At 34.6% G+C, this 11,026-nt stretch overlaps 1 protein-coding gene across 1 annotated transcript in view; it reads left to right on the plus strand.

The window, feature by feature from the left end:
* Nucleotides 1-6,236: 6,236 nt before the first annotated feature.
* Nucleotides 6,237-11,026, plus strand: part of LOC110456067 (cephalotocin receptor 2-like) — a 121,246-nt gene continuing 116,456 nt past the window's right edge. Inside the window, exon 1 of the mRNA XM_021506606.1 lies at nucleotides 6,237-6,301. The gene's annotated coding sequence lies outside the window, so the exon portion shown is untranslated. The remainder of the gene's footprint in view (nucleotides 6,302-11,026) is intronic.

Genomic DNA, 11,026 nt, shown 5'->3' on the forward strand with positions numbered 1-11,026 from the left:
TTCACATAATACAACTAAGTTTTGGCCTTGTTTTCCCCAAAAATTGGATGATATATTTATTTCACAATATTCAGATATTAATGGAAATTATTCTATTACATAATATTGGGATACAACAACACAGGCGGGAGCAATGTATCCAAAGAGTTACAGCCAGTCTAAGTTGTCCCATTTAATGCTATAACTTTTATATAAGTTACCCCAACATCAGACTGGAGCAATGTAACCAAAGAGTTACAGCCAGTCAGACTGGAGCAATGACTGGAGCAATGTAACCAAAGAGTTACAGCCAGTCAGACTGGAGCAATGTAGACAAAGAGTTACAGCCAGTCTGGGTAAAACATAAGATTATATAAAGTTAAAACATATAAGACGGTATTCCTCTTCGGGTCTGGCCGGCAATGCACCCAAAGAAGTAGATAAGGCGGAAACGGCTCCACCACTACTTATTACATCCCCGCACCCTATTTAGTGTAACAGCAAAGCCTGCACACATATAGAGAACCATGTAATTGCCAGCTTAGTCGAGGAATAGCGTCGACACTCTATACCGTCACTGAGTTTGCCCCAGAAATGCCAATTTTTTATGTTTTCAAATTGTATGTCAATGTATTCTTTTGTATGATGGATATATCAATTATGTGTGATGTATTTTGACTTTTCTATATATGTTATATATACAACAGTAATTAAATGTTGTACATTAACTACTTAGTTGTTATTTGGTCTATTTAAATATAATGTATACAGTATTTCCGGAATTGCTGTAAGATAAAATCATATATAAAACATTCAATGGGATGAACACATTTTCTGGTTGTTATTCACTACGTCATTGAATCCATTTCTGTTACATTTATTACTACGGTGTTGGCATATACATCTCATATACAGTTGCAATTTCAAATCATGCATCAAAAACTACACTAAAACTATGGGATTAACTATTCAGAAAGAGGGTTGATGACACCACCTTGCTCTTTTCTATATAAAAGTATTGGAGTAATCCGCACTCTTTGTAGGAACGAAGACGGCGTAATCAACTTGGGTTTATAATAACAACATGCAATGAGAATCGTTACTTATTCAGTGGATCCTCGAACGCGTCGACATTGCCAAATATTCTTTGCATTTGCACGTTTCTAGAAAGCAAACGACAGTATCACACGTATTTTAATGGTGTCCTGTTTTTTTTAAATTTATGTATACATATGTATACATTTCGACTTCGTCAGTTGTACCTCGATATTGAATGAATGAAATTATTACCTGTTATATTAACAACAATAAGCAAGTGTGTCATTTAGCTTTGAAAACAGTGTTCTGTGGCGTGCAAAGACAAAATCGATAAATCGGTATGAAACATTGCTATAGCAGTTAAAACATGTGATGAAACTGGTTGGACACAAATTCCATTTGAACTCAATGTACAATATTTAAGCATTGAACTGTTTTTGTATGGTATTTATGATCTATTTGAATGACACAGCTTAGCAAGCAAACAGCATAATGCAAGCTAGCATAAATACCATACAAAAACAGTTCAATACTTATATTTACGTTTTCTCTGCCCCTTATGTACTTTTTTAACTTATCATTTATATTTTAAATTAAAAATGCCCGCCTTATCGACAGTCCACACAATTTCGTTCAATAGTTTGAACAGCGTATTGTCGCGTGCTGATTGGCAAACAAAGTAGTACTTTGAAGTTTTAACAAACAATTTTTATTCCACAATTCAGTATCAATACAATTGCGAATGATATGTATATAGGGTTATTTAAGTTTATCAATAGAACTCTGAGCTGAAAGTTAGGTATGAAATTGTTTCGATTTTCCCCCGGAACAAATTTCGCGTNGAACACAAAAGGGGACAAGGAAACAGATAGACTTGGACGACCCAAAGTTAAGGTCAATGGAGCTGAAGTTTGTAACAACTTCAATGAAGGCGTGTGCCAATACGGGTCCAGTTGCATATTTACTCACATCNATTTGTTGATTGCATGGGAACCTGACAACAGTTGGTAGATTCTATAACAACCTGNGAGAGCAATAATCAATGACTCAAAGTTCAAGCTACCACACCCATCAACGTCAACAGACTCCGGTATGAGCTAAAAGGCCATACAGACAGAAAATTCGTGAATTATTTGTGTGATGGGCTTACTTACGGTTTTGACACTATGATCACCGATAACCCTCTACCAAATAAGGAATGCAGAAATCTTCAGTCAGCCTTGAAAGATCAACAAACTGTGACAACCTTAATTAACAGTGAAGTGGCAAAAGGATTTCTACAGGGTCCGTATGACAAGCTCCCTTTCTCAACCTACAGAGTGAGTCCCATAGGTGTGGCTTATGGTAAATACTCGGGGAAAGCCCGTCTCATAGTGGACTTATCTTCACCTCATGATGACGAGAAACACCCCAACATCAACGACCTGATTGATAAAGATAGTTGTTCCCTCTCATACGTACGTATAGACGACGCCGTTAAATTGATTCAATTATTAGGTAAAGACACAACTTTGTGCAAAACTGACATATCTGATGCATTTAAGCTGTTACCTATACACCCATCACAGTGGCATCTGTACGGGATATGTTGGCAGAACAAATATTACTATTACACACGCTTGGCTTTTGGCTGTCGGTCAAGTCCGAAGATTTTTGACAACCTTTCATGCGCCATCTGTTGGATTGCACAGCACAACTATGGAATTGCACATATATTACATCTTTTGGATGATTTCATCACTTTCGAAGAACCAGGAAAATGTGGGGATAGGAACTTGACGTCANCAAAGAGGCTATATGGTGACAATGCCATGCAAATGTAAATATATTGTTTTTCACTGCATATTAGTAGTAATTTTGGTTGTTTGAGGAAATTCTATGTCATTTTTACCTAATGATTAAGGTTGATTTATCAAAGGATTTTATGTGTTTCAGTGTTTGCAGATCGGGAGACCCTGTAAACATATCAGGGGTCATTGCCCTGGGACATTTAATGCATTTTCAGGATACTTGTACTTATGCGTGCCACTGTGTAGTCAAACAATGATATCTTTTAGGGTCAAAGTTTAAGTTACAAGGAACACGAATGTGGCGTCCAATACGCAGGGTATTGTATTTACACAGAATTATTTTAGATTAAATGTAGCACAAACATGTTGAAGGAAGGCAAAACGTTTTTATTATATTTATCGTTATTACTTTACACGGATTTACGCTTATACTGAAATAAACTGTACAGCATTACATGACGTTACCTTAAAGTCATGCTGTCATTTTCTTTACTTACATGACACTTCGTCAAAATATGCATAATTTTGGAAGTGCAAACTTGAAATCGGTTAATTATGTTATAATATTCCTTTTTAAATGTCAAGTCGACTCAACATAATTCCCTTTATTGCTGTTATCTGCACAAAAGCATTCGAGACTGAACAAAGTCAAAAACTCATTTTATCATTATCAAGTGACTGCAGATGATTCATCGAATTGTATTTGAAATTTGCCAATTTGCAATTGAAAGTACCACAGAGACGTTATCTATCGTCGGTTACGTATATTAACTGCTAAATTTGACACAAACCTACGACAACGGATTTAATAGTTTTCTCGGGAATCCTTCATAGATGTAGCAACGGCTTTATTGCTAAATCTCTTTATGACTTTGCATTCGTAATTTCCCTTTGTCGTGTGAAAATTCGAATTGAAGTTGAGTGTTGTTTTATTCTTTTGTTACGTCATCCTAATTCACGTTTCCACGCTTCTCATTAAATCATAATTAGTGATTAATAACCTTGTTCAAATTGATCAATATTTATGTATTGTAGAATGTGGAATAAATTTCATATCGGCCAACAACACGATATTATAGTTACAATGTTGAACTCACTATCATATTATCAAAAGATCTCACAACAAGTTATAACGGCGAACAATACGACTATAGTCAAATATCTAGTATATAGCAAACAATAATAACTGCTAGCGCAAATAGCATTGTATTCCCTTAAATGTATAATGAACAAACTATTATATACATCTGCATTTACATGTGCTTTTATTCTGCCTTAAAAAAGTTTTGAGTTACACTATAATTTCTAAAGGCCAACCCCTACAATAAACAATGATAATATACATCATTTGCACAGTGCCCTATATGCAAAATATAACTATAAAACGCTTGACAGCACATGAATAATTATAAACGATCCTTGGTCACACTACTTTCGAAACACTTTTACCTTCAAATTCCACTGTGATGTTTAGTATAAACATATTTAATTACCTCCCCTTTTGGAAAATAACGTTTCCTAGTTGCACGTTTGTGCAGTGGTAAGGTGAGCCTTTGAAGAATATTTACTCAATCCTGTACATCTAAGATTCACGTATTTTTTACATTTACTTATTATTTTAAATTCCTCTCTTGAGATCCATTGATCATTGCTACACCGAGCACGACCGTGGTCGGCAGAGTGGTATGTCACATTTACGATTTGACATTCGTATCAATACGGGAAAACATATATCGTTGTGTTAGAGCACCCCATAACTGATACCATAGAGGGAAAGGCACCTACATGACAACAGCAAAAGGTTTATATACTTTGAAATACCAAAATAGGTTACTTGTTGAACTACTCTGTGTGAGGCATGCCTGAAGTTGATTTAAGCAGTCGTCTAATGTCTTAAATTGCCTCATTCCAGTTGTCTCCAAAGAGGACATTTAGCATTTGTCTTTTAGCAATAGATTTGGCACAGACAATGTACATGTATGTTTTATGCTAAGCAATTCTCGAAATAATGTAAACATGTAAGCGGTTTGTTAGTCTGATCTTAGACTGGTTTGCTTTTCAAAGTCAGGGTGCATGCCACCTCATTCTGTTAATCAAATCATAACGACATTCGTCATCATTTAACTGGCAGAATGCGACCACTGACTGCAAAGTCCAGAAAACAATAACATCAGCGGCACGCGACTTGTTAGATAAGAGGTACCACGTAACTACATTTAATAATTGAATGCATAAAAACAGCCTAATGTATATTTTTTGATTACCCAGATTACGAAGTCCCAAAACGCACTAATATTTAGACACAGTACCTTATTCCATTGCATCTTTAAATAGTGTAATCAACATATGTTTTTATGTTATGATTGTATATACGTAAATCGGGACTAGGAAAGGGTGTGGCCGTCGTTATAGCTTTCATTCATCTTAAATATTCGTGATACCTTGTACCGTAAAATGCAAACCAACAAGTTGATTATTTCATTTTTGCCTTTTTGATAGAACGCAAAGATGAATCACGCATGTGAGTGGTTATCCTAATTATGCGTTTTCTGCGTTCTCACTAATGAGATTGTGTATGTAGAGGATTAACTATAGAAATGCAACTTTTCCGAAATAATTTTGCATTAAATCAGTTTTAGCACTGGCGTTTTTTTGTTTCTTTTTGCTGCTTTGCTCCCCAAAATATCGGAACATTGATTTCGTCAAATAACGTGGATGGATCACCATCGGGCTAAGCGTGAATGCGTGAATGTTAAAATAAAATGTTCTTGAGTTCATCGATAAGATCTTGATTACAAATAGGCCATGAATTCGACACGGTTGTAATCAGATACTGACATTCTAAAACTGTGTTCATAAATACCACATTTTTGTTTAATTAGTGTTGCGTGTTCATTCGGAGCTATTAGGTTGATGCAGTTAACATTCCATACATTTTGAGTGAGGTGTAGCAAGGATATCTTAAACCTCCACAGGTGTTCTCTCTAGTGCAGGTCGGAACATCCGTTGCTGGTGTAAGGCATCCAATTATGATGCCGTGCAATGCGTGTACAGTCGGTGTTTAGGCAGTTACAACCTTACTGAACTGCTGTCTGTTTAGTTTAAAATATTTTAGACGTAGCAATGCCATGCATTTTCGATTGATTTAAGGGAATATTCGGAGGTTTAAAAAAGTTTTATTGTTTGAAATAGCAGTTTATTTATTTAAAACATATATAATATATATAGAATATCCACTAAACACATGCGCACACTGCACAAACACATACACACCCACCCACACATAGAGATATACTTTGCGCTGGCCACACACACACACATATATTTAAAGAACGAAAAAGACTTATATAGTTCGCTGTTTTTTACTTTTGAGCTTCTGATTATAAAACTAGTCAATTTGTGATAACGGAATCATTCGAAAGAAGTTACCTTGCATGCTATCACACTACCATCTTACACTGATGAGCACACAAGAAGATGTTCCCAATAACAAGGTAAGTTTCATATATATATATGCGTTGTATTTTTTTATACGAATAACATATTATCACAATTTTAACATAGCATGCCAATATCTGGAGAGAGCAAATAAAAGACATTAAGGTTTTTTTTTTTTTGCTAGACTGAATTATGACTTAGTGAAAAAAATGGTCCATGGCAACACAAATAATTACGATTAATCATTATGTACCTGTTAAATGGCAATACTATTAGCATACCGATTCTAATTTATGACGGGTGACAACAAAAGTTCCATATAATATCTTTTGCAAAATACTTGAACTGATTGATACTTTACAGAGATTTCATATAAATCAACTACTGGAAAGATATTTTTGTCCAGGAGTGATACATTTGGCAATTTCCGCGAAAAATCAAAATCAGCAAATTGAGTAGGAATTAATCATTCGTTGCCGTAACACTATGTGCCATGGCCACTAGGCTTGAAATCTGCAAACAACAGATCCTACGATATTAACTAATTTAGCTGATCCTAATCCACCGACGTTATACTTTCTTTTAGTACAGTTTGTTTCGAATGCATAAACTATACCTTTGCAAAAAAAGTATTGTGTTTATTCATCTGATGGAACGGGAATTTTGAATGCAATAATATAGAGGTATACATGTATGTTATATAGGTTAGATTTACGTTACATTAATGGCCATTATACTCATTTATCTCGTTACATTACTGACATGTTCTGGTAATTGTTTAAATACTTTGCTGCCTAATGGTATAAACACCAGTAGGTCGGACTAATTATAACTAACTTGATTAAGCTTTGATACAACCCGTTTACACATAATTGCAAAGGACATCTTTACCTTCTGGTGGTGTAGTTTAAACTTGGTAATAGATGTACCTTGAACATAATGGTTTTCTATATAAAAATCACCAACAACAGAATACTAACGTGTAACTAAATAAGGAACCAGGAAATACTTAAAAGAAAACCCTTTAAAAAGTAGGCAAGACCAGGTGGTTCACGAAGGTAAGCGTCTTCTGCTGAAACAACTTCATCCACTTTGTAAATATAGACAAAATCTTAGTCATGTCAAGTCCTAAAAGTGCGAATCGAGGTTTTCGTAATGAAAAGCAAAGGTCACTTATGTAATTATAAACATCGACTTCTATATCGCTCAAGAAAATAGCACATTTTCTGATATGATCATGATGTAGACCATAAACATTACTCATTAGTCTTTATCAACGTGCGTTGAGAGAAATAAGCCACAGTCTGGACAAGAAGAAACAAAATTTAAGTCAGTGCAATATGGATACAAAAAGACAACAACAGGAACTGAGGTGACATTAAAACAAATTTAAAGGAAACTAATTTTAACTCATACCAAATCATGAAAGCGAAATCTCCTCATGCTCAAACTAAGAATCCTTATTGAAGGCCTTTTTTGTTTCTGTGATAAATTAAAAAATACTCAGAATAAGAAAACGATTTCGAAGAATTTGGGCAGCTTTAAAGATGAGAAAAGTTTTTCAATACACTTAAACTTTTGACTGTGCTACATGATTTGAGGGAGTTGCAAAAAAAGTAAGCTTGAGCAAAGAATCCATTCTTACTTTTCATAACTGTTTATGAATACTAACCAATGTGTTCTAAAAGGTTTATTTCATATTATTTTTAATTCCTTTTCTAATGCCTCATTGACAATTCTTCACGGATTCTATGATTATACGATTAAATGATTTTGCAAATTACCTTTGACATGGTGCTTCTTGTAATATATCTCACAACTAATCATTTTAAGTAGAGTTCCTTTACTCATTCAAATGCTGCCCTATATCAATTATTATCATTAGATATATTATATTTTACATCTTACTTTAATTTTAATCATGCAAATTATTATTAAAGCATCAACACCAATATAACATTTAATCTGCGAACTTAACAGGCCCACATTGAAGAAGTTATGACTCAACAATTACAGCAATAATTATGAATTTACATGAATTAGCACACAGTCTGATGTTAATATCTGGCGCACAGATTGTATCAATCGTTCTGAATACAGAAGTTATATATTTTAATATTTTAATACATATATACATATATTCATATTGATATATAGTAGTTCAAACTGTTCCGTTAGTTTATGATGTGACGTTTGAAAAGAACAAAAACATGAAACAAATAAAGTGGGTAGAAAATTGCTGCTTACTTTTGCATTGAATTTGTATATTAATCACAGGCTTTTCCAGCTGACATTACTGTTATACATTCTTAAATCATACATGCCAAGCTTTAGAAAATGTAATTTGATATAGCATTGGTCGTTTGTTGGGACGTTATGTCAAGTGGGATTGGAGCAATTGAGCCATGCAAATGGTGCATCGCCGTTTTACTGCCTCGTATCCCCCTAACATTATGGTCTTAGATACCAAATTCCTGGACTGGATGGAAATGGCTATTGAACCGTTTCATGGATTCCAATATATTGGACCGATAAAAAAGCTATAATCTCCACACGTATTACAAGGTGGGGGCATTGCGTCCATTAAAGCAGAGGATACCTCTTTAATTAATCACTTCCGATTCTCTGATTACATCGGTCTGTTTTATTATTGTTTGCTAACATCACAAGTCGTACATAAATGCATAGTATTTCGCTATCCTGGCAGATTTATTGAAAGCATTTTTATTTCCATGCTATGATCACAATACAAATTGTGTTATAGACGTTTTTTGCAGAGTGAATGGTTATAGTTTTATATCTTTGTGTGACTCTATGCATGGTGATATTTTTTACATAAAATGTTTTTGTGTTTGCAATAAAACATTATCATGACTGCTATAACGATTCTTTTACAGGTTGAATGCGAACACTGCAATTACCTTTCCTTCTATTCCACTTACAGTGGGGTTGTTTTATCGAGTGTTTCGAGATATGAATTATTATATACAAATGTACCTATATGTATACAATATGTTTCTAGTCATATTATAAGAATTGCTGTAATGCATTCAGTATGTACTACTGGCGTGTTAGGTTTTGGTTAAGAACTAATGCCGAAATAACACGTGTAACCTCTCAAATTGAAACCTGAATAGCCCATACACAGGCGTCGATCCACAAAAATTGAGCGCATTTTTTACAAACACTTACTATGCCAGTGTCAGTGTGAATCCCTTCAAAACAGATTAATCAATTGGAGCCACAGTGCACTTTGGTTTTAACACATGTCAAATTATTTTCAACCTGGAGCTGATAGATAGTAGAGGAATACGTACAGGAGCGTTGAATTATTGTTTAAGTATATTTTAATTCAAATAATAGCAACAAAGGGCAATTTATTTTTTGAGTAACCCGTTCAAAAAGGTGTTCTGCCTTTTTGTCAAGAGTGTCGTCATGAGAGCAAGGCGTCAAATAATGCTCTATGATCCCCGCTCTTTTTTGAAATGGCAATATTTGCGTCGTGTAAATTCATGAATAAAAACTTTAATGGCGCTCCCGTTTGACAGTATGTATATTTTACAATTTGGTAGAATAAATCGATATTTTGCCAGACTCGTGAGAAATGTACGGTATTCAACCGGAAACAATTGTATATCATATATATAGTAACTGTTGTTATTTACGGAGGCACAGTAGTCTGGTGGTAGGACGCTGGGCTCGCGATCGAAGGGTTGCGGGTTCTAGTCACGTCACGATTCTCTGTTTTACCATTGAACACGATACTTTACTCCGCTTGTTCCAGTCTACTCAGCTGTAAATCAGTACGTGGTTGGGCAGTGCTAGAATTGTTGAAGCGCCGAAATGGCAACACCGACTCTCAGGGAGTTGCAAAAATATTGGCTGGTTGCAAAGGCCCTATAACTAAGGAGGGTAATTTGAGAACCGCTTTGAGACGACCTACAAACTAGGTTGTGATAAAGCGGTATATAAGAACCTAGAATTCTTATTATTATTTAAACAAGGGAACTATGCACATACATATACACCTTCTGTACAAATGTAATATAACGTTATTCAAGATTAAATACAAATGTCTATATATAGTTTCCCCCCCCCCCCCCCCCCCCCCCCCCAAAAAAAAAAACACCCAGATACAAATGTAATGAGAGTAATCTAAATGTTGACGTGTTAACGAAAACGGTTGTGTTGCTAAACGAGTGCACTAAATTGGTAAAATTGAAGATTACTGCAAGTACCTGTGTCAGGAAAATAATTATTCAAATGGGTTTTAATTCCTTTTTAATCATACACAACACTATTTGAATGTGATAATGCTTTAAGTGACAAGTACATATAGGAAGAAAACGATTTTGAAACATTAGTTATTACTAGAAACAATATATCTTTGTCGTTCCGTTTATGCTTAACTTCGTGACTAATTTTGATGGATGGACGTTTCCTGTCTTAATCAATGATAGATTCGTATGTTGTCTTACACATATTGTGATGAATTGATTTACAATAAATTCTTGTTAACGTTTGACTGACATGGTTTAACCTATATAAAATGAGGTCATGTATTTATGAAAACGGTGTCAGGGCAACGATCCGGACCTGTCGATATTACCAGAGCAACGACTGATATGCGCACTGACGGAAACCATAGAAAATGTCAAAAGCAGTTAGTAGCATTAATACTACTTGAACATTAATGGGTTTTTCTTCATAAAGATAAAGTTATGAATATAAATATAAACATTATTATTATATATTATTATACAATTACTGTTAGAGCGCAG

This window comes from Mizuhopecten yessoensis, unplaced genomic scaffold (genome assembly GCF_002113885.1).
Source record: "Mizuhopecten yessoensis strain PY_sf001 unplaced genomic scaffold, ASM211388v2 scaffold8507, whole genome shotgun sequence".
Lineage (NCBI taxonomy): Eukaryota > Metazoa > Mollusca > Bivalvia > Pectinida > Pectinidae > Mizuhopecten > Mizuhopecten yessoensis.